The sequence below is a fragment of the Felis catus genome, chromosome B4 (assembly GCF_018350175.1).
Source record: "Felis catus isolate Fca126 chromosome B4, F.catus_Fca126_mat1.0, whole genome shotgun sequence".
NCBI lineage: Eukaryota > Metazoa > Chordata > Mammalia > Carnivora > Felidae > Felis > Felis catus.
Window position 1 is genome coordinate 120,529,159 of NC_058374.1, and position 26,155 is coordinate 120,555,313.

Below are 26,155 nucleotides of genomic sequence, written 5' to 3' on the forward strand. Positions count from 1 at the left end.
AGACAAAACAGATTAACATAAGGGAAGGGAAACAAAAATAATATAAAACAGGGAGGGGGACAAAACAGAAGAGACCCATAAATATGGAGAACAAACTGAGGGTAAATGGAGGGGTTATGGGAGGGGGGATGGGCTAAATGGATAAGGGGCATTAAGGAATCTACTCCTGAAATCATTGTTTCACTATATGCTAATTTGGATGTAAATTTTAAAAAATAAAAATAAAATTTAAAAAAAAACTAGACTTATTAAGTACCTCCTCCGGGAAGTCACTGCAGGTCCCCTTCCCACTGCTCATTGGCCCTCAGACGCTGCCTCCTCAGGGTTCCTGCAACACTTGGTACATGCCACCTCTAAGACACCCAGACACATAAGGAGAGAACTAGACACAATGTGATGTTGCTCCTACTGGGACAGGGACCACAGTTTATTTTATTTGTGTTTAAACGACATGTAGGAAGGAAATGAACATCACCTGTGATATGGAGGAATGGATGCTGGATTCAAAGCAAGACACATGGCTTCCAGTCATGACAGGATTTCTTACAAGCTACAGGGCCTGTCCAAGCATCTTCATCTACGAGGAATTCATCACTGGGTTGTTGTGAGATTAAGACACACAATGAATCTAAAAAATACTGTAGTCCTTTGAGAATGATACCTGAAAATATTTTTAATGGATATTCAATGGAGGTAAAGGATGCCTTCTTACTAGGAAGTAACTGGAGATACGAATAAGTGAAAAACTCATGACGTGGTCTTTAAGCTGACCTTGAAGAACTCATACGATTTAGGCATGTTTAAAAGGAAATGGGGTGGAAGAGGTAGCCAGGCAAAGGAAGTAATGAGACCAAATGCTGAGGAACAAGCATCAATTCAGCAGCAAATTTTATTCAGGGATTATTATGTGTCAAACATTGTTCTAAGTGCTAGGCATTGAGCAATGAAAACAGGCAAAGTCCCTATCTTCAGAGGGTTTAAATTCTAACTTGGATGAACAGAAAATAAACACAAATAAATATACAAAATTATTTCTGATAGCACTGAGTGACATGAAGGTAATATGCTGTGGTGACTGGTGGCGGGGGGGGGGTACTCTAGATAAGGCAGTAAAGCCATTCTGAGGTGATAACATTCTTCCATGTGAGAAGAGAGTAATGAGACAGAACCAGAATAAGGAAGAACAAGCCAAAGGAAATAACAAATGCAAAGGCCCTGTGGCAGGAAAAAGTTTGCCATATTTGAGGGAGATAAAATGGCCAGTGTGGCTACAGCAGAGTGGACAAGGATAAAAACAATATGAGGTTAAGGCTAAGGTCATGTCTAAGGAATAGTGAGGTATCAATTTGGACTGAAGTTGAAATAGTAAATGATCCTAGAAAATTAATTTGAGGCTAAGGATGCCTCACAGATATTTCTAATAAAGTAGGGTGACTTTGGGAAAGTGCTGGGCACTTGATCTAGAGCACCAAAGCAGCATGGCAAAGACTGTTGGCATTCTGTTACTACAGAATGTCTGAGGAGAAAGTCATCTAGCACACCTTCCCTATTGAAGGAGGAAATGCAACCCAGAAGAGGAAAATGAGGTCTGTGGGCAGGGGGAGGTGACAGTAAGTCATAATTAATGTTCACCAATACATAGGTCTCCTCTACTCCTCTACTCCTCTACTTCTGGGTACATAGGAATAAAAATGTGTAACTTTAGGACCAAAGCATTTAACTGTTGCTGCCCAGTAGTCCAATCCTGCCATGGTAATCGCTTGTTAATGTGGAGGAGGTGCCATGGACAAAGGCACTGCAGAATGCTAAACCAACACCTGGAAGAAGGTACCATAAAGAACCCAGATCCATAGTAAATTCGCAAGAGAGAAATAAACTCTGGTTGTGTCAAGTCATTGAGACAGTTGAGGGTTGCTTGTTACGGCATGATCACCTAACCTGTAATGATTACTACAGAATACAGACAATATTTTTAAAGGTTATAAAGAGTAGAGTAGAGAGGCTTACTCTGAGTGGGGAGAAGAGAATGTGAAATACTACTCAATGCCTTTGACAGATGGCATTTTTTGTGACAGTTCTCCATCTTTCCCTACATCAGTGACCTTTATCAGATGTGCATCTTTGCAGTTCCTCCTCCTAATATGATGGAGCATATATTAATCGACTTGGGCTACCATAACAAAATACCATAGACTGGGTGCCTTAAATAACAGAAATTTATTTTCTCAGTTTTGGAGGCTAGCAGTCCAAGATCAGGATGACAGGTCCTAGTAAGAGCTCCCTTCCTGGCTTGCAAAGGGCCACCCTCTTGCTGTGTCCTCATATGGCAAGGGTAGGGGAGAAGGCAAGTGAGCTCCTGTCAACCAGCCAGCCCTCTGGTGCCTGTCCATGTAAGGGTACTAATCCCATTATGAGAGCACCCCTTTAAGATCATATCCAAACCTAATTACCTAACAAATGCCCCATCACCGGGGTACCTGGGTGGCTCAGTCAGTTGAGTGCCCAACTTCAGTTCAGGTAATGATCTTGCAGTTCGTGAGTTCAAGCCCCACACTGCTGTCACTGCTGTCGGTGCAGAGCCTGCTTGTATCCTCTGTCCCCCTCTCTCTCTGCCCCTCCCCTGGCTCGCTCGCTCTCTCTCTCTCTCTCTCTCTCTCTCAAAAAATAAACATTAAAAAATTTTTCCAAAGTCCCCATCTCCAAATACCATTACACTGGGGATTAGGTCTTCAACACAGGAACGGGGACAGGGGCGGGGGCACACAATTCAGTCTATAGTAGCATATATTCTCCCACCCCCTAATTTGTGGTTTGGCCATGTGACTTGCTCGAGCTAACAGAATGAGGCAGAGATGACAGTATATGCCAGTTCCAAGGCTATGCCTTAAAAAGCTCTGACATGTTTCCACTTGCCCTCTGGCACCTCTGTCATGGGCATGAAAAAAGTATGCTTTGGCTAGATCACTCCACCAAGGAGGACAGAAACATGTAAAGTCTTACCAGTACTAGCACAGCCAACTGGTATTTCAATAACCTGCAATGAGAATAAGATCCACCTAGCCACCAAACCTAAACCCCCCGGCTGACTGAGCTCAGCCTAAATGAGTAGATGCATGAATGATAAATGATTATGTTTTTAATACAACATACAAACATGAGTTTGGGGGTAGCTGGTTAGGAAGCATTATTGTGGTAGTAGATAACTGGTATAACACCTATACAATGTCTACAGAGCACATCTGGCTCCTTAGGAAAAGCCTTATGCTAACAAAGACACCATGAAAATTATTGGACTTTCCTAACATTTTTATTCAAATTCTTGTTGCTTTATTCATCTCTGCTGGTTCCTTACAATAGCTCCTAAATTCAATTCCAATACTGGTCAACAAGATCTATGAAGACAACACAGGAGACAGAAGAAAAGAGGGGAAAAAAAGAATCAAAAAGTATTACAAAAAGTACTAATTTCAAGAAAGAAAATCAATACAAAACACCAAATGGAGTAGTCCTTGGGTTTAGTAAGGAAGAAGTTGCCAGTTCATCAGAAAGTTATTTTTGGACACTATTGGGACAGATGCATGGGAACTGAGAAAAGGATAAGTTGCACACAGATGAGACAGTAAGTTTAGATAAGTTAATTAAGAAGTTTAACGATGAAAAGAAGAAACAAATAGGACAACTAGTGGGGCAGGGAATGGAACTCAACTCTTAATAAGGAAGACCAATGCTGTATTAGTTTCTCATGGCTAGGTACCAAATTACCACAAACTTATTATCTATTTTGTAGGTCAAAAGTCCATGTGGGCTTAGCTGGGTTCTCTGCTTAGGATCTCCCAAGCACAAAATCCAGGTGTTGACTAGGCTGAGCTCTCAACTGAAGGCACTAGGGGAGGATCCACTTCCTTGCTAATTTGGACTATATCCAGCCATTCCCTTGCTGTAAATTAGCTGGAGGTTGCTCTCAACTCCTAGAGGCTGCTCTCCCACACTTGTACATATGCCTCTCCATCTTCAAGCCAGCAACAATACAATGGATGCTTTTCATGTTTGAATCTCTGGCTTCCCTTTCTACTACCAATTGAAAAACATTCTATTAAAGGGCTCGTGTGACTATATTAGGCCTATCTAGATAATCTCCCTATTTTAAGGTCAATTGATCAGTAACCTTAATTATATCTCAAAATCCCTCCCTTTTGGTATATAATGTAACAATCAAGGAAGTAACATCCAGCATATGCACAGTCCTAGGGATTATGGAAGGAAATCTTAGGAGGGCATTTTAGGATTCTTCCTATCATATATACATATTTAAAGTTAGAAAAGGATGCAAAAGCTAAAAGATGTTGAATATTTTAAACATCAGAATCCTGTATTACACGAATTACAATAATGAGGAAGGAAAGAAATCAAGGAAAATGTACACTAGCCTCACCATAGCAAAAAAGGAGGATGCCTTTTCTTGGAGATTGAAAGAATGATAAAAGGGGAGAGTGGGACGCAAAAGACAGCACTTATGCCAGCTATTTACTTTGCCAAATTTAGTATCATTTTAATTTAGATACAAAGAGACATATTCTCATATTCTGGGTTCTTTGAAAAAGTTCTTCCAGATGGTTACACCTCCCTAGAGTGACAGCACCCAGTGTTGCCTTGCACATATTGGGAATTCAATTAAACACTGCTGACCATCTGATTGGGAATTCAGAGTCTGGAGTAGCTGACTCAATACAAACATATGGCTTAGTTCCCATCAAAGGAAAAATCAAGCCACTGTATTCCCTTCTGTAACACTGCACCTCCTTTGCAATGTGGTAGAAAACAGAAGTGAACTAATAAAAATAGACCATGTAAGAAAAATTAGGGAACCAGCAAACTGTAGAATACAAAATTTCTCTAATTTTATCATAAAATCAGAACTCTTCAGCTAAGAATTAACACAAAGACATTTCCTTTCTAATTCAATTCAATCAAATCAATGCTTGTTGAGAACTGCTTCAGGATTATTTAAGATGAGGAAGACATAATCTGAGCTCAAGTTGATAAGGGTTGGGGGATAAGCGTTAAAAGTAAAAGGAAGAAAACAATATTAAACCACTTTAACTTATAAAGAACCATACGAAATATTTACAGATAAGAAAAAAAAGGTTCAGAAAGGTTAAATACATTTTTTTCAAGGTCATACAGCAAGTATATAAGTAGATTATAAATTCAAATTCAGGACTGACTGACCCCAAAACTCAATCTCTACCAAATGAGGGATTAAATCATCTCTGGTTGGCTACCTGGACAAGGGTTTACAGTAAGGTGGAAAGAAACTGTAACAGTTTCTTAGAGAAGCAGCTATTTCAGATGGAACTCAGAAAGATACATACACTTCTGAAAAGCTGAGAGGTAAAGTAAGGAGAGTAATTCCAGAGGAAAAAGCATAAGGCACAGAAAGAAATCTGGGTCAACATTTGGAGATGGTAAATAGTTCGGATAATCTAAAGCACAAGCTCTTTACAAATAAACATTAAATTGGACACTGATGTGAGGGGCAATATGGAAAATTACTCTATACTCTGCAGTTAATGGGGGGGAAAGGTAGGGAAGTTCAAAAAGTGAACTTGCATCAGGAAGAGAAAATTATCCCTATTTACTTCCTTTTGCCCTTTAGTCATAAGGTTAACAAACTATGTCATAAGCCCAAATCCAACCCACCATCAGGTTTTGTTCTTTTTGTTACATAAATTAATCCATTTACTATAGGCTAGCACTGTTTCAAAGGGTGGAGCTTTTACTGGTTTTTCAATTCTTTCAGTCTTCTGATGGTCAACTTTACTGTGCAAGTAGACATAGTGTTGTGAGTCCAGGCACCATCAGCTACCGCTTTCATGCAGGAACCACAGTGTCAGATCCCCGTAGCTCATCTCTTCATCTTGGTTTTTCCACAGAAGGAGTAAGTATACTAGGCATGCTGGCTTCTTTCAATTTTCATCACCATTTTCCTGACAGAAGCACCATAACAGGTCCTATATTAACCTACGATTCCAACTTTCTTGGCACATTTAACCATGTTGCCACAAACTAGGACAGAACCCAGAGAACCTGCCATCTGTTTTTGTAACGTTCTGGAATACAGCCATGTCCAGTCATTCATGAATTGTCAATTGACTGCTTTCACCCTACAACAGCAAAAATCATATGGTTCATAAAACCTAAAACATGTACTTTCTATCCCTTAACTGAAAAAATACGTCATTTGCTCTAGTGCTATACCTCATAGGATTCTTTTAGTAGTTTGCTCTGGTCTAAATATAAAGCTTGTATGGATATTTCTCAATTGCTCAATTTCCAATATTATAATTTTAATTCCCTTTACAGTAATGGAGAATATTGCTCTCTTACACCATCAGCCTTCTTCCCCACTCCCCCCACACACATACATACTGTTCTCTCAATACATATATATGTTTAAATCAGTAGTCAGTGTTTATACCATTGACTACATAAATATTCTTTATTCCTGAGCCAGATAATGTAATGTGACGTTTCCATACTTATAAAAATATCTGATATTTTTCTGCTTAGTTTTCCACTTACCTATCACTGTTTTTATCCCAGTCTAACACATTTGTCAATGGTCATTTTTTTCCAAACCTTCAAACATACCAAGCACTTCACTGTTCCTCCCAAATCCTTCTCATAGTCCTCTCTCCTTTTTCTCCAATCTGGACTGGGTGCTCTCTAAGCCTACTGAAGAACTATTCTCAAGGAACCTCTTTTCTCTGCCCTCATACATTAAATCCTTTGTTTTCTGCATCCTATGTCTTTCTTTTTATTGATTTCCACCCGTGTTTTATGCAAGTTCATCTTCCAAAAGCTTTCTACAAAGGGACACATAAGGCATAAATGTTTTAATCTTTCTGTGTCTTAGAACTTCTTTATACTACCTCATCAATAGTTTGGCTAAATAAATAAATATAAGCTGAAAGTGATTTTCCCTTACAATTTTAAAAGCATTGCGACACTGTCCTCTATATTCCAGTGCTGCTGTTAAAAGTTTGATATAATTCTGATTATCATTCATCTCTATATGATTTGTTTTCATGTTTTCTTTTGTTTTATACAAAAGAATTTTATTTTAATCCATAATGTTCTTAAATTTCAGGCTTTGTGATCTTTTCTCATTCCTTATGCTGGATACCTGGGGAAACTTTTCAGTCTAGAGACTTGTATCCTACAGAACTAGAAAATTTTCTATAATATTTTTTGATAATTCCCTTCAGGTCTTGTTCTTGTGCTCTGTCAGTCGTCCACTGCCACAATAATGATGCATAACAAACCATCCTAAAACTCAGTGGCTTAAAACAATAACCATTTATAACTGCTCTGAGAATCTACTAGTTAGCAAAGCAGTTCTGCTGATATTAGCTGGGTTTGTTCAGGCATTTCTTTCTGGTCCTAGCTAGCATCACACACATATTTATGGTAGGCTGGCCAACAGCTGAATTAAAATGGTGTTGGGTAAGACAGGGCCCTGTTCCATTAGGGTGGGTGGGTATTAAGTCACAAAGATCAACAGAAGAAAAGGGTTTAAGAAAGAAAAGATAGTCAAAAATAGCAAATGCTGCTGACAAACACAGAAAGATAAAAATGGGGGTACCATATGATTTGGTTATTAGAAAGATAACAATGAAGTTTAAGAGAGATGCTTCAATAGCATAAGAAACAAAAGTTAAGAGTATTTAGTAAAGCAGTATGCATAGACTCTTCCTTTTTTCAAACAATCTAATGGTGAAAAAGAGGAGAAAAAGCCTGAGATTGAGCAAGCAGCAATATGGTAAGGTCAAGGAAAGGTTTGGGTGTTTTTTCAGTTTCTTATTTAAGAAAAAGAGAAACCTGGGCAGGAATACAGAAAGTGACAAAGAATCTCTCCATGACCAAACTCTACTCAGACTCTTCTGAACATTTTTCTCAACTAGGCCCTAACTTTTGTGCTTCCATGTTCATCTCTTCATTATCCAATTTTAGGAAGAATCCTGCTAATTCAGTTTAGTCAGAATTCTTTATCCTTACTATCTGATCACCCTCAATATCTGACTGGGTTCCTCACACTCCACCATCTCTCAGGTAATGTCTGATCACCCTGACCTGCCATAATCAAGATTTCTGTTAGATCATATTCCCCTTGCCCCTGAGTTTCCTCTCAGTAATTTTACATTCACTGACCCCCATCCTAGTCTTTGGCTATAAATTCCTACTTTTCCTTGTTCTATTTAGAGTTGAGTCCAATCTCTTTTTCCAACTACAGAACCCCTTTGCAGTGGTCCCTACACCTATAGCTGTGGTCCTGAATAAAGTCTGCCTTATTGTTCTTTAACAAGTCTCATGGAATGATTTTATTTCTCTTTAACAAAAGATAAAACAAGAGAATAAAAATTCAAATCAAGGGGAAAATTGAAGGATAATTAACAAAGGCTTGGAAAAGAAAGGAAGGATATGTCATTAGAAGCACAGATGCAGAGATCGGTCTTAGCAAAAAGGAGCACTGGAGTATCTGGGTGGCTCAGGTGGTTAAGTGTCTGACTCTTGATTTCAGCTCAGATCATCATCTCACAGTTCATGGGCTCACATCCCACACTGGGCTCCCCACTGACAGTGCAGAGCCTGCTTGAGATTCTCTCTCCCTCTTTCTCTGTCCTTTCCCAGGCCCCTGTCCCTCAAAATGAATAAAAACTTTAAAAAAGGGGGGGGGGGGGAGGAACATTTCTTACTATGGTGCAGAAATGGAGGCAAAGAGAAAATAAAAATAGAGGTAGAGAAATGTAGAGGGGAAAATTCTAAAAAGCTCATGCCTGAATTTCCTCAACTTCAGTTAAATAAAAAACAACGCTACCTGCTGAGAGTGACTTGAGCAAGAATGGAAAAGTGAAAAAGGTCTAGAACAGCTGCTCTGGTAAATGTAATAAGAAATTTACAGAGGGACTGATAATTGACTGATGCAACAGCAAAAGCAGAGATAGTCCAGATAACTTCACCATGAATTTGTCAGGACTCAAATGTAAGAAAAGTAGTCTTTTAGAGACAGCAAAATATCCCCATAATGGCTACAATACTGGAGAGTTGCTCAGCAGATGTGAGGAAGGTAATGTCAGGTGATTAGGACAAAATACCAAAAATTAACAAAGCATGGATTTTCATTAATTAAAGGATTTCCTTTATTTTTATTATTTTAAATTTAAATCCAAGTTAGATAACATACAGTGTAATAATGATTTCAGGAATAGAATTTAGTGATTCATCACTTACCTATAACAAGCAGTGTTCATCCCAACAAGTGTCCTCCTTAATGCCCCTCACTCCTTTAGCACTTCACCCCACCCAACACCCTACCAGCAACCCTCAGTTTGTTCTCTGTATTTAAGAGTCTCTTATGGTTTGTCTCCCCGCTCTGTTTTTATATTATTTTTACTTCCTTTCCCTTATGTTCATCTGTTTTGTATCTTAAATTCCACATATCAGTAAAATCAGATATTTGTCTTTGACGTTTCGCTTAGCATAATATATTCTTCCATCCACATTGTTGCAAATAACAAGATTTCATTCTTTTTAATCACTGAATTATATTCCATTGTGGGTGTGTATGTGTATGTATATATGTGCATATATACATATAAATGTATACGTACATACACATATATACACACACCACATCTTCTTTATTGACTCATCTGTCGATGGACATTTGGGCTCTTTCCACGTTCTGGCTACTATCAATAGTGCTGCTACAAACACTGGGGTGCATGTGCCCCTTTGAGTCAACGCTCCTGTAGTCTCTGGATAAATACCTAGTAGTGCAATTGCTGGGTCGTAGGGTAGTTATATTTTGAATTTTTTAGAAACCTCCATACTGTTTTCCAGAGTGGCTGCACCAGTTTGCATTCCCACTAGATAGCAGTGCAAAAGCATTCCTCTTTCACCATACCTCACCAACATCTGTTGTTGCCTGATTTGTTAATGTTAGCCATTCTGACAGGTGTGAGATGGTATCTCATTGTGGTTTTGATTTGTATTTCCCTGATGATGAATGATGTTGAGCATTTTTTCATGTGTCAGTTGACCATTTGGATGTCTTCTTTGGAAAACTGTCTGTTCATGTCTTTTGCCCATTTCTTCACTGGATTATTTGTTTTTTGGGTGTTGAGTTTGATAAGTTCTTTATAGATTTTGGATACTAACCCTTTATCCGATATGTCATTTGCAAATATCTTCTCCCATTCTGTCAGTTGCCTTTCAGTTTTTTTGATTATTTCCTTCTCTGTGCAGAATTTTTTATAGTTTGATGAGGTCCCAATAGTTCATTTTTGCTTTTGTTTCTCTTACCTCTGGAGACATGTCCAGTAAGAAGTTGCTCTGGCCAAGGTCAAAGAGGTTGTTGCCTGTTTTCTCCTCCTCTTTTGATGGCTTCCTGTCTTACGTTTAGGTCTTTCATCCATTTTGAGTTTATTTTTGTGTCTGGTGTAAGAAAGTGGTCCAGGTTCATTCTTCTACATGTCACTGTGCAGTTTTCCCAACACCATTTGCTGAAGAGACTTTTTTCCATTGGCTATTCTCTCCTGCTTTGTCAAAGATTAGTTGGCCATACGTTTGTGGGTCCATTTCTGTCTTCTCTATTCTGTTCCCTTGATTTGTATGTCTGTTCTTGTGCCAGTACCATACTGTCTTGATGGTTATAGTTTTGTAATACAGCTTGAAGTTTAGAATTGTGATGCATCCAGCTCAGGTTTTCTTATGCAGGATTGCTTGGCTATTCTGGGTCTTTTCTGATTCCATACAAATTTTAGGATTGTTTTGCTCTAGCTTTGTGAAGAATTCTGGTATTATTTTGATAAGGATTGCTAACGGATTTCCTTTCCTATTTCACTTTCAAAAAATGAAATAAATAGGAAATTGAAAGATAATAAAAATAAATTCAATCCAGGAGCTTTTTTAACAACTTACTCCTGGCCAATTTCAGACTAATCAAACTCTAATTCCAACCTAATTAAACCTTCTACCTGACTTTAAAATTTCTTCCCAAACTATGGCTAACTATAACAACTCCAATCTCCTTTCTCCAAATGTTTTTTCTCCACTACAATCTAAAATAGTTCAGGGGTAGGGCACCTAGATGACTCAGTTGGCTAAGCGCCCTGCTCTTGATCTCCGCTCAGGTGGTGATCTCACAGTTCGTGAGCACAAAGCCCACTTGGGATTCTCTCTGTCCTTCTCTCTCAGCTCCCCTCCCTCCTGCAAACACATGCTTGGTCTCTCTCAAAATAAATAAATAAACTTTAAAATATGAAATGAAATGAAATAAAAAAAAATAGTACTCACTTTGGCAGCACATATGCTAAAATAAAATAAAATAAAATAAAATAAAATAAAATAAAATAAAATAAATTAAATTCCAGGGCAACTGGGTGGCTCAGTTAGCTGAAAGCCCGACTCCTGATTTCCACTCAGGTTGTGATTGCAGGGTTGTGGGGATGGAGCCCCATGTTGGGCTTCCCAATGAGCATGGAGTCTGCTTTAGATTTTATCTCTCCCTCTGCCCCTCTCCCCAGCTCGGGCTCACTATCAAAATAAACAAATAGTACATATTTCCATGCATTTGCCAATGCAAAGGCCTTTTATTCTTGGTATTTATTTCATTCTTCCAGCCTGTGTAATGATTAGATTACTTTTGGTCCTTACTTCTTCTGGAATTCATACAAAAAGACGTAACATTTACAGAGTCACTTATAATCACTATTTCCCTCACCCTTTCTTTAGTCAACAGTGGCCACTTGATTCATACTCTTCTAAAACACTGGTTATCAACCAAAGGTGATTTTTGCTTCTCTGGGGATACTTAGTAATGCCTAAAGACATTTTCTTTTTTTTTTTTTTTTTTTTTTTTGGCATCTAGTGGGTATAGACCAAGGATGCAGCAATCCCACAATGCAAAGGACAGCCCTATCCTACCCCCAACAAAGAATTACAAGGCCCAAAATGTCAACAAAGTGAAGACTGAGAAATTCGGCTCAAAAGCTACTTCACTCATATTCCAAGACCTACAAATAGCTGAACAATCAAGTAAAAACCTGCCTTAGTGTCAAACTCACTCTCTTTTCTGCTCTCTGACCTACTATGTTCCCAGGCCCTGTGTCAGTCTAGACCATTAAGACTTTGCCTTTTTGGGGCACCTGGGTGGCTCAGTCGGTTAAGCGGCCGACTTCGGCTCAGGTCATGATCTCGCGGTCCATGAGCTCGAGCCCTGCGTCGGGCTCTGTGCTGACAGCTCAGAGCCTGGAGCCTGTTTTGGATTCTGTGTCTCCCTCTCTCTGACCCTCCCCTGTTCATGCTCTGTCTCTCCCTGTCTCAAAAATAAATAAAACATTAAAAAAAAAAAAAACACTTTGCCCTTTTCCCAGCAATGAATGCTATGATATACTGGTCCTCAGATCCTCAGCTTCCTCCTGACATCCACCTAAGACACCTAAGATACTGTTGATTACATCAGGCTACAAAACTCCCTGACTTGCTCCTCATAATGGAAAATGGGGAAACTTTAATCCTTTGTTTTCTGGACTTGGATCTCTACAGAGCCTGGTCCCCAAACCAACCTCACCAATTTTAACCATCTATTGCTCCCTATACCTCAGGGTGACAACATGGTTTAACACTGCACATCAGAGCAGTCTTTAAAAGGCCATCTCCTATCTAACTGTGGGGTCCCGGCATTTAATCTCTTCTTTCTGTAGTCACCTTAGGGGCTGTTGCCTAACTCTAAAACAGCCACTTACAGGTTTTAAGAGCTCATTACGTGGTCACTAAAGGAATACATGAAACCCATAACCTCCAGGGTTGAGTTGCAAAGAACACACATTTAGACTGACTGAATTCTGAGTTCTTTAATTCAGTCACCAAAATATGTATTGAAGTACTCTGTTAGGCACTGGAGGGCAGAGGGATTAAACATACACACACACACACACACACACACATACACACACACACACACACACACGGTCCCCACCCTTAAATAGTTTACAGCTTACTATGTAAGTCATATATGTAAACAAATAACCAATTCATGCATAGACTGATGATGGTAAGATTATCCCTATTCTATAGCTTAAAACAAAATATCCTGGGGCGCCTGGGTGGCTCAGTCGGTTAAGCGTCCAACTTCAGCTCAGGTCATGATCTCCCAGTTCGTGAGTTCAAGCCCCACATCGGGCTCTGTGCTGACAGCTTACAGCCTGGAGCCTGTTTCAGATTCTGTGTCTCCCTCTCTCTCTGACCCACCCCCCCCATGTTCATGCTCTGTCTCTCTCTGTCTCAAAAATAAATAAACGTTAAAAAAATTTTTTTTAAAAAGAAAGAAAAATCCTTTCTCAAAATTGACAGAAATAAGTCTTAAAATAAAACTATACAGAATGAATAAATGAGCAAATGAACAAACAGATGGATAAATGAGAAACCAAATACCAAACTAGTAAAACTTTTTTGGGTCTCTAGCAAGGTAATAGGTATATCATGTAAATGAGACTTTCATTATTCCACAACATCTCCTTTCATTTTCTTTAAATGTCATTCTCACTACAAATGCTAATTGGTTTAGTATATATAACAAATTAATCTGGTACTAGAATAATTCTGTAACACAATAAAAATCTTTGTTTCTTAGCCTTACAGATAATGGATCTTCTAAACAAATTTGGTACACCAGACTGATACTAGGCTAGAAGGCACCATACAACCTCTCCAGATGCTTATAGTGAGCATCCATCAAATTGGTCAATGTCTGTGCCTTATAGGTTATTAAAGTTTGTCATGTTTGATTGATGTATTCTCTCAATTTTAGAGCAATAGGAAAAGCTCCCAAGAAAAGACATCATAACTATATTATATTCCCTCTCCCTCCAAAAGCATAAAAATTCCAGTTACCAATTCAGCCAGCACAAAGGATTCACCTGCTAGAACTGATTTTGCCTGTGTATAATACCTTGTTATTCATTATGATGACTGATTCAAACTGCAGGTGTACTGAGATATCTGAAGGTACAAAGGCGATTATCTCCATTCCTCATGAGATGGAGTCATACAGAAGTGGATTTGAACCTGAGCTCCATCAGGTGCTGTCTACATAACCTTCAGCAAGATATTTAACCACTTTTAAATCTAAAGTGTACATGGTATGGAGGAGCCAAGATGGCAGAACAGCATGGAAGTTTTTTTTGCATCTCACATCCATGAAATATAGCCAGATTAACACTAAACCATCCTGCACACCTAGAAAACTGATTTGAGGATTAACACAACAATCTGCACAACCTGAACTACAGAACTCAGCAGGTACACGACACCAAGAGGTGAACTGGGAGAGAGAGAACCCCCGGAGGGTGGGGAGCTGTTTTTGCTTGCAGAGAGAGGACGGAGTCGGGCACGGGGGGGGGGGGGGAGTACAGGAAGACCACCTCCCCTCCAAAGCAGCTGGAGAGAAAGTGGAAAAATGGAAACAGCTGCAGGACTGAACTAAAAAGGGAGAAAGGAAAAAGAAGAGGGTTTAAATTCCACTAAGACTCTATAAACAGGGGGAGCGCAGAGTATGAAACTCCACAGCTCAATACCTGGCAGTACTCTGGTGGGAAGGGCAAATTCCCAGGAGCAGAGTGAGGTCGGCAGTCCTTGGGCCACACAGGGAGAGGCAGTTCCCCTGCTGGGAGGTCATTTGGTAGAGGCTGTGCAGCCCCCCTACAGGCAAAGGTGCCAGCAGATTCCGGAGAACCACCACATCTGCTGGTGCTCAAACAAGGTCACTAAAGGTGAAACCTTGTACCCGATGTGTGTCGAGATTTTCTATAATCCCTGAATCGCTGCTGCTAAACGATCGCGTGAACGTTTTCTGGGTGGGATGGCACCCAGCCGCAGTCTCTGAGCAGCAGCAGCAGCACAGTTCCTCGAGTGTTCCTGGGTGCGGCCACACCCAGCCATTTCTCAGTGAGACCTCCCCCAGAAGGTCTGGGCAGGGCAAAGCTGCAGTCCCTCAGGGGTAAGGGGTTGGGAAACACAGCCATACCTGAGATAAAACTCATGAGGGAGGGGACGCCTGGCAACCTGTCAGCTTGGTCATGGACAGTATAAAAGCACAGAGTGGACAGAAACCGGAGACAAAGGACAGGTGCGAGATTGCTGACTGGGGAGAACAGAGTTCTGATACTAGAGACTGGGTAGCTGGGTGACGCCATGTTCACCCCTCCCATGCATGTGCATACACACCTACAAGCGCCACAACAATCCACCCCAGTAAGCTAAGTAGAGCCATCTAGTGGGGAATGGAGCCGTTACACTAAGCCCTGCCCAAGTGGGCTCCCTCTTCAGGAACACCACAAGTCTCTCCACCTGATTAGTTTACAGACTATAAATTGCTTCACTGTTTGACATCTAGGGGAAAACTGTGTAATTTCAATCTATTTCAGTCTGTTTGCTGGTCCATCTATTCAATTCTCTGGGGTTTTTTTTCTCTTTTTCATTTCATTTCTTTTTCTTGAATATAGAAAGAGAAAAAATTTATTTTTATTTTCTATTTTTATTAAAAATATTTTTCTTGGGGCGCCTGGGTGGCGCAGTCGGTTAAGCGTCCAACTTCAGCCAGGTCACGATCTCGTGGTCTGGGAGTTCGAGCCCCGCGTCGGGCTCTGGGTTGATGGCTCAGAGCCTGGAGCCTGTTTCCGATTCTGTGTCTCCCTCTCTCTCTGCCCCTCCCCTGTTCATGCTCTGTCTCTCTCTGTCCCAAAAATAAATAAACGTTGAAAAAAAATAATTTTTTAAAAAAAAAATATTTTTCTTTAATTTTTTCCTACTATATTTTTTATTTTTTTGTAAGTTTTTCAAAATCTATTTTACTTCCATCAGTTCATTTTATTCTATTTCATTGTAATCCTTTTTTCAAATTTTCAAACGTTTTCCTTTTTTTTTCTTTCCCTTTATACTCTAATCTATCAAGCTCCTTTCAACAACAACACCAGAACACACCTAGGATCTAACATCATTAATTTGATTCTTTTGTGTGTGTGTGTTATTTTTAATTTTTTAATTTTAATTTTTTTACTTTATTGATTCCCTTTCTTCCTTCAAAATGATGAAATGAAAGAATTCACCCCAAAAGAAAGAGCAAGAAGAAATGACAGCTAAGGACTTAATCAACACAGATATAAGCAAGATGTCTGAACCAGATTTACAATCACAATACTAAGAATACTAGCTGGGATTGAAAATAGATTAGAATCCCTCTCTGCGGAGTTTATAAAAGAAGTAAAAGCTAGTCAGGATGAAAAAAAAATGCTATAACAGAGCTGCAATCTCAAATGGAAGCCATGGCAGCAAGTATGGGTGAGGCAGAGCGGCAAATTAGCAATATAGAGGACAAACTTATGGAGGATAATGAAGCAGAAAAAAAGAGAGGAGCTAAGGCAAAAGAGCACGATTTGAGAATTACAGAAATCAGTGACTCATTAAAAAGGAATAACATCAGAATCATAGGGGTTCCAGAAGATGAAGAGAAAGCAAAAGGGGTAGAGGGGTTGAAAAGAGAAAAGATGAAATATACATACATATATATATATATATATATATATATATATATGCTTTTGAGATATATATATATTTGAGATATATATGTTTGAAATATATATATATTTGAGATACATATATTTGAGATATATATATATATATATTTGAGATATATATATATATATATTTGAGATATATGTATATATATATCAAAAACAACAAAGATTAGAAAGGACCAGAGAACACCACCAGAAACTCCAAGATACTCTACAAGCATCATAATAGCAATAAATTCATTTCTTTCTGTACTCACTCTAAACATCAATGCACTCAATGCTCCAATCAAAAGACATAGGGTAACAGAATGGGTAAGAAAACAAGATCCACCTATATGCTATTTACAAGAGACCCACTTTAGACCTAAAGACACCTTCAGATTGAAAATAAGGGGATGGAGAGCCATCTATCATGCTAATGGTCGACAAAAGAAAGCTGGAGTAGCCATACTTATTATCAGACAATATAGATTTTAAAATAAAGACTGCAACAAGAGATGAAGAAGGGCATTATATCACAATTAAGGGGTCTATCCACCAAGAACTAAAAATTGTAAACATTTGTGCTCCAAATGTGAAGGCACCCAAATATATAAATCAATTAATCACAAACATAAACAAAGTCACTGATAATAACACCATAACACCAACACCCCAACTACAACAATGGACAAACATCTAAACAGAAAATCAACAAGGAAACAATGGCTTTGAATGACACACTGGACCAGATGGACTTCATAGATATATTCAGAACATTTCATCCTAAAGCAGCAGAATATACATTCTTCTCCAGTGCACATGAAACATTCTCCAGAATAGACCACATAATGGGACACAAATCAGCCCTATGCAAGCACAAAAAGATCAAGATCACACTGTGCATCTTTTTAGACCACACCACTGTGAAACTCAAAATCAACCACAAGAAAAAACTTGGAAAGATAACAAATACTTGGACCTAACATCCTACTGAAGAATGAATGGGGTAATCAAGAAGTTAAAGAAGAAATTAAAAAGTACATGGAAGTCAATGAAAATGATAACACCACAGTCCAAAACCTCTGCGATGCAGCAAAAGTAGTCATAACAGGGAAGTATATAGCAATCCAGGCCTTCCTAGAGAAGAAAGAAAGGTCTCAGACACACAACCTAACCTTACACCTTAAAAAGCTGGAAGGAGAACAGCAAATAAACCCAGAAACAGCAGAAGACAGCAAATAATAAAGATTAGAGCAGAAACCAATGCTATCGAAACCAAAAAAATAGTAGATCAATGAAACCAGAAGCTGGTTCTTGGAAAGAATTAACAAAACTGATAAACTACTAGCCAGTTTGATCAAAAAGAAAAAGGGAAGGACCCACATAAACAAAATCAAGAATGAAGGAGGAGAGATCACAACGAACACAGCAGAAATAAAAACAATAATGAGAGAATATTATGAGCAATTATATGCCAATAAAATGGGCAATATGGAAGAAATCGACAAATTCCTAGAAACATATAAACTACCAAAACTGAAATAGGAAGAAACAGAAAAATTGAACAGACCCATAACCAGTAAAGAAATCAAATTAGTAATCAAAATGCTCCCATAAAACAAGAGTCCAGAACCAGATGGCTATCCAGGGGAATTCTACCAAACATTTAAAGAAGAGGTAACACCTATTCTCTTGAAGCAGTTCCAAAAAATAGAAATGGAAGGAAAACTTCCAAACTCTTTCTATGAAGCCAGCATTACCTTGATTCCAAAACCAGACAAAGACCCCCACTAAAAAGGAGAAATATAGACCAATTTCCCTGATGAACATGGATGCAAAAATCCTCAACAAGATATTAGCCAACTGGCTCCAGCAATACATTAAAAAAATTATTCACCACGACCAAGTGGGATTTACACCTGGGACGCAGGGCTGGCTCAGTATCTGCAAAACAATCAATGTGACTCATTGTATCAATAAAAGAAAGGACAAAAACCATATGATCCTCTCAATAGATGCAGAGAAAGCATTTGACAAAATATGCATCCTTTCTTGATAAAAACCCTCAAGAAAGTAGGAATAGAAGGATCATACCTCGAGATCATAAAAGCCATATATGAAAGACCCCACACTAATATCATCCTCAATGGGGAAAAACTGAGAGCTTTCCCCCTAAGGTCAGGGACAAGACAGGGATGTCCACTCTTACCACTGTTATTCAACATAGTATTGGAAGTCTTAGCCTCTGCAATCGGACAACACAAAGAAACAAAAGGCATCCAAATTGGCCAGGAGGAGGTCAAACTTGCACTCTTCGCAGATGACGTGATACTCTATATGGAAAACCCAAAAGATTCCACAAAAAAACTGCTAGAACTGATCCATAAATTCAGCAGTCTCAGGATGTAAAATCAATGCACAGAAATCGGGTGCATTCCTATACACCAACAATGAAGGAACAGAAAGAGAAATCAAGGAATCGATCCCATTTACAGTTGTACCAAAAAACATAAAATACCTAGGAATAAACCTAACCAAAGAGGTGAGAAATCTATACACTGATAACTACAGAAAGCTTATGAAAGAAATTGAAGAAGACACAAAAAAATGGAAAGAGATTCCATGTTCCTGGATAGGAAGAACAAATATTGTTAAAATGTCAATACTACCCAAAGCAATCTACACATTCAAAACAATACCTATAAAAGTAACACCAGCATTCCTCACAGAGCTAGAACAAAGCAATCCTAAAATTTGTATGGAAAAAGAAAAGACCCAGAATAGCCAAAGAAATCTTGACAAAGAAAACCAAAGCAGGAGGCATCACAATCCTGGACTTCAAGCTGCACTACAAAGCTGTAATCATCAAGACAGTATGATACTGGCAGAAAAACAGACACTCAGATCAATGGAACAGAATACAGAATCCAGAAATGGACCCACAAACGTATGGTCAACTAATCTTTGACAAAGCAGGAAAGAATATCCAATGGAATAAAGACACTCTCTTCAGCAAGTGGTGCTGGGAAAACTGGACAGCGACATGCAGAAAAATGAACCTGGACCACTTTCTTACACCAGACACAAAAATAAACTCAAAATGGATGAAAAACCTAAATGTAAGACAGGAAGCCATCTAAATTCTCGAGGAGAAAGCAGGCAACAACCTCTTTGACCTTGGCCACAGCAACTTCTTACTCAACACGTCTCCAGAGGCAAGGGAAACAAAAGCAAAAATGAACTATTGGGACCTCATCAAAATAAAAAGCTTATGCACAGCGAAGGAAACAATCAGAAAAACTAAAAGGCAACTGACAGAATGGGAGAAGATAATTGCAAATGACATATCAGATAAAATGTCAGTACCCAAAATCTATAAAGAACCTCTCAAACTCAACACCCAAAAAACAAATAATCCAGTGAAGAAATGGGCAAAAGACATGAACAGACAGTTTTCCAAAGAAGACATCCAAATGGTCAACTGACACATGAAAAAATCCTCAACATCACTCATCATCAGGAAATACAAATCAAAACCACAATGAGATACTATCTCACACCTGTCAGAATGGCTAACATTAACAACTCAGGCAACAACAGTTGTTGGAGAGGATATGGAGAAAGAGAAACGCTTTTGCACTGCCAGCTAGTGGGAATGCAAGCTGGTGCAGCCACTCTGGAAAACAGTATGGAGGTTTCTAAAAAATTCAAAATATAACTACCCTACAACCCAGCAATTGCACTACTAGGTGTTTATCCAAGGGATACAGATATGCTGTTTCCAAGGGACACATGCACCCTAATGTTTATGGCAGCACTGTCAACAATAGCCAAAGTATGGAAAGAGCCCAAATGTCCATCGCTGGATGAATGGATAAAGATGTGGTATATATATAAAATGGAGTATTACTCAGCAATCAAAAAGAATGAAATCTTGCATTTTCAACTATGTGGATGGAACTGGAGGGTATTTATGCTAAGCGAAATTAGTCAGAGAAAGATAAATACCGTTAAGACTTCACTCATATGAAGACTTTAAGATACAAAACAGATGAACATAAGGGAAGGAAAGCAAAAATAATATAAAAACCAGGAGGGGGACAAAACAGAAGAGACTCTTAAATATGGAGAACAGAGGGTTGGTTACTGGAGGGGTTTTGGGAAGGGGGATGGGCTGAATCGGTAAGCGGCATTAAGGAATCTACTCCTGAAATCACTGTTGCACTATATGCTAACTAACTTGGATGTAAATTTTAAAAAATAAATTAAATTAAATTTTAAAAAATAAAGTGTATGTGGGACTTCAGCCACATGCAATTGGGGAAAATAATACTAATCTCTTAGGTTTGCTGTGAGAATTGATCACGAGATGATAAATCTAGATGTTCAATGAATACCCACATTCCCTTTATCTTATATAAATTTATGAAGCAAAATTATCTAACAACTCTTTTCCTTCATTTTGCTTAATTTTCATTAGCTCCCTCCACCTTATCATCTCTTCATTCATTCATTTAGGTTCAAAGTTACTAAGAGCATGAACTTAACACTGCCTCTCCTAAAATATCTCCCAGACATTTCTGGAATCCATATCAAAAAGTAGTTATGATTCCAATAGGCCTTTACCCTAAGAACACTGCTTGCCTTTGTTTTAAAGTATCTCCCCCATATCCCATCTCTGATAATCTTCCAGCACTAAGGAGAGAACACTGGCTTTTAAGTTAGGCAATTGCTTACTTAGTCAAGTTCCTTACTTGTTCCACTACTAAATTTCTCTGGGTCTCAATGTCTTATAAACTAATACAATGTCCTCTAAACTACGGCAATGGGCACAGTGCCTAACAGTAGGTGTTCTAACAAATGATTAAATTTTTCTCAGCCCTGGGGTTACTTATCAAACTTATCTCTCACTCAACAATACTCTCAAAATTACAGTCTAAAAAGATATAGCATGCCCTGTTTCACAGCTATTCACTCATTTTGGTAATCAACAAATAATTTTCAGAATGCCTTATATGTTCTAGGCATAAAACAGTAACATTTGTATAGCACTTTAAAAGATAACTAAGCCAAGATTTCAGGCTTGAAGGACCTCAGGGTCTAGACTGAAGGCAAGCATGCAAATAATTACAATTCTAAGGGCTTAAAACAGAGGTGTGTGCAAGTACGAGGATGCACAGAAGACAGAATTCAGGAAAGGCTTCCCAGAAGAGATGATTAGGCTGGAGTTGAGTCGAGGAGGATGAACAGGGCTTCACTGAACAGTGGAAAATATATACTCCAAAGACAGCAACAGTAGAAAGCCCATGATGCCTGTTCACAACTCCAAGTATAGGAATCAGGTATGGTTGGAGGAGGTTGCTACAGCAGACTGACGGGAAATGAGGCATGTAGGAAGGAGCCAAATCACAAAAGGCTTCAAATGATATTCCAAAGAGTTTGGACTTTATTCAGAGGGTAACAAGTTTCATAACAACTCCTCTGATGGCAGAGGAATCAATGGGTTAGAAGGGCTGATACTGAATGGACACAAGTGGGAAGGGAAAGAATCAAGGATGGCTTTAGGGTTTCTAGCTTGAACAAATGGCACACAGTAGTTCCACAAAGGAGTCATGCAAGTGGCAGAGCAAAACTGTAGGTAAAAATAATGAACATTTCAAGTTTCATAACTCCATTAAGGGGAAGATGTTCAAAAAGCCACTTGAAATAACATGCCTATAGTACACGAGACAGGACTAAATTAGAGATACAGATTTAAGGATATATATTTGGGAGTAATAATTTTTAAAACCAACGAACATATTTTAAAAGAAATGTAATTCCTTTAGACTTCTCCACCGATTTAAAACCTTGAATTACCACCGATTGCACATATATTAAATTTTAACATAAAAAAATGAAAGGATGTCAACATATTTAATGAAAACAATAAACTTACCAAAGATAAGTATTTTATATTCATTTATCACTTTTCTTCAGCAATCTACTAACTAATAGGGACCTTCTCCCTACCTATAAAATTAATATATTTCCAAAATAATGTTTTCATGGCAAAAAAAAAAAATACAGCATGCTTCATCTTCTGAATAAATAAGCTGGTTCAATTTCCTGAGTAAATATTACTCATACTTGACATTGAACAAGTCCAAACTCACTGAAGGAGTTAAGAAATTTCTAAATTCCCAGGAGCAATAAACTTCACCAGAAAATCTAGTCAAGAGCTTATTATAAAGGACTAAAAGTCAATGTCATACCAAAATTTTAAATAACATCATGCCTCCCTCTATTTAATAAATTATTTCAAAATCAGGTCACAATTGACAGACACACTATCTTGGGCAGACGGGAGAGAGTAGATAAGCAGAGAAAATTTCCTTTTCTCTACTGAAGCATGTCCACCAACTGTCATATTTGGAAAACAGCCAAAATGAGCACTTTATTTGCAAAAAGAACAGGAAACTCTTGAAATACTAGCAAAATGTGTGATATATAAATGTAGAATGTAAAGAATTAAGATTCACATTTATGCACATTTGGAAATATTGTTTCTAAGGCATAGATTAAAAGCACAAGTCCATCCCAGGTAACAAGCTCTAAAACCAAAGGTAGGTCTCCCTGAATCCCTGGGGTAAGTGTCACCCTTTTCTGCTAGGCTGTGACCATTTATCCAGAATAAGTTTCCCATACATATTTCCAAGACAGGTATCTGGTCTCATAAGTATTTTACCTGAATTAGCCACAAAATATAGCGTTGAGAAAACCATGTTCAAACCATGTTTCTTTCTCTTAACCTTATTTTCCTTATGTTTCCTAACTTTTCTAGCCCCCCTTTGTCAAAGGGTATTTTCTAGTTTCCTGGCTACAGGGTTTACCAAAGACAGCTGACACAGCTAAGTTGCTGAAGGAGAACAGCTGAACTATTAAGAAAGGAAATCAGAAAGGAAAGAGATGGAAGCTAGAAATGTTAACTAGAGAGGAAACAGAAAAACCCCAGACTTCCTCTGAATCTGTATAAACTTGTAACTCTAGATTAATGTTCTCAATTCAGATAAGAGCCCACAGGCAATTAAGGATCACCAAGAGTTTTCTAAATGGGCTTTTCACTAATCTAAAAAAAAATACATATTTTAAAAAAACAGAATGGTAAGAGTGGATAATGCTCAAAGCCAATAACCAGGGAGAAGAGAAGTGTAGGCATTCATTTTGTGTGTCTTTACTATTGGAAACTCCCTGGCAGTTATAATATTGCTACCAATGCTGTTGTCACCTTAGATAAGGTGCCCAATCATATCACACCATATTTTGGCTCTTTCAAGAAGTAAAGGAAGCATAACAGAGAGGAAGTGAGAAAGGCAAGGTGAAGACTGATTTCTGGTTTGGCTGTATTCTCTCAAGTTCACAAAATAGTCAAGGTAATACAATTTATTCCAGACACCCTTTTTCTAAGATTTTGTCCCCATCTTCCCCCCAACCATGAGGTTAGGTCCAAAGAGATTCATCAGCCCCTAGTATATGCTATATAACCTTTCCCCTGATCCTTGCTCCCTTGATTCCTGGTCTTTCCAACTCATGGCAGCTCAACTTTTCTTTGATTCTACATGTATATATAATAATATATATATTATATAACAATATTATATATATGATATATATATATATATATATTTGTATAGTCCTATAAATCCCCATTTCCATGTAAAGAGCAAGCATACAAGACTTCAGAGGAAGGTCACATCAGACATGGATCTTCCACCACTCCTTTCCATCACAGAAACAATATATGCGTTGCATTGCTAAGAAAACATTATCTGTCAATTCAAGAGTTTTGGAAGGATTCTGAAGGTAATGGGGAACAGGTAGAACAGATACTCTGTGTGGTCTCTTGTTCTGCAAATGAATGTCACGAACTGCAAAGTGTAAACCCAAAGATTCCTTAAAAATAGAAAGCCAAGATACAAAAAGAAATATTATGAAAAGGTCATACATTATTAGAAGTGTTACTGCTGATAAGAAAAGGTTAAGAGGGTAAAAAAAACAGTAAGAAAAATTATCTCTTTAGATCCCCAGATATTATCTTGCACATTAAGTGTGTTGTTTAAATCCAGGCCTCTTTGGTTCCCTTCTTAGATAGTAAAACCAAAATTGTGATCACCATTCCATTGAGCTTGTCTTCCCACACCTAGAAAGAGAGAGCAGCAACTGATAATACTGCCTGCTGCTTGTTTTCTCTTGAATTTGGCATAAGTAGATGAATGGTCTTTTAAAGTATCAAACATAACTGAATGAATTATTTCTGCAATGTTCCCAAACTATTTTTTTCCAACTGTTTGCAAGTAAGGAGGGTATTGGTCAGCGATATCAAATGCTTACTAAAAGAGCTACCTGGAAATTTCTTTGCTTAGATTTGATTCTAGGAATTATGGACTCCTGGCAATAATTTAAAGTCTAGGAAATCCCTAGCATGAATTACTAACTGTCCTGGTTCATCCGAAGCAGTAATTACTTTACAAGATGTATGTAGATGTACCATATTTTAAAATATAGTTAGTTGGTCAATTTCCTGACATATTTTTTGTGACCTCTTAAAAATCATAGTGGCAATATCATATAACAAGAAAAACCTACTTGCTGAAATCCTTATCTCTATCAAATTCTGCAAACTCAACTTCCTCGGTGAATGACAGTTCTTATCTCAGTGTTTTTATAACTCTTTTTTTTTTTTGCATTATCATCATCTTACTAAAATTCTTGAGAATGCACTTTGCTGACAATTATGATACTTTAAGCTAAACAGAAAAAAATATATAAAGATTTTCTGCCTCTCAGTCAATCTGGAGGCCTACTACACATCCATAATAATATACAAGAAAGAAAAGGCTCATTTAAAAAATGTAAAGTGCTGACCAACCTATCAAACTATCATTATCTGTCCTCCAAAATGCCAGGAGAAATAGAGTCCAGGAGATGTGCCACACAGTAGTCAAGCTTTGGTCATAACCTCCATGTTAGCTAGAATTGTTAAGTGCCCCAAGCCAAACTTTCTTCCAACACAAGGGTATAGTATTGCTGACCTGGAGAGAGCTTTTTACCATCATCATCACCATACAGCATTACGTTACTCTCTTGTCCCACTTCTCTGACTTTTTCCCTCTTTTCCTTCCTATTTCCCTTCTCTTCCTAAACAATTCAGTCTCTAAAGCCATAAAGAAGGGCAGGGAAAGATAATCATCCACACCAGAGGGAGAAGGGAGGCTGCAGCAGCCTACGGCAAAGTGACAGAACTGAAGCCAAGGGAGGAGATGTTCATATTGAAGGCAGCTGAATATGGGGTGTCACTGCCCAAGTAAGTTGGAAAGGGCATCACTACAGGGGAGGTGCAAGATGTTACAGGGTTATAGCTCCAGTAGGGTGAAGCTCCAGTGTGGTGGTGGCAGAAGGGAACATCCAGACATAGGGTGTCCAGAGTCCAAAAAGGGTAAAAAGGGCATCTAACAGCAAAGGTGACCCAATTCAAGTGGTTAGACCCCAAGTAGGAT

General features: G+C 38.4%; 1 protein-coding gene and 1 pseudogene across 17 annotated transcripts in view; both read right to left on the reverse strand.

Annotated features, from left to right (window-relative positions):
• Window positions 1-26,155, reverse strand: part of ANKS1B (ankyrin repeat and sterile alpha motif domain containing 1B) — a 1,072,204-nt gene that overhangs the window by 1,031,172 nt on the left and 14,877 nt on the right. The gene's annotated exons all lie outside the window — the stretch shown is intronic.
• On the reverse strand, window positions 2,630-8,657 carry LOC109501739 (annotated as a pseudogene).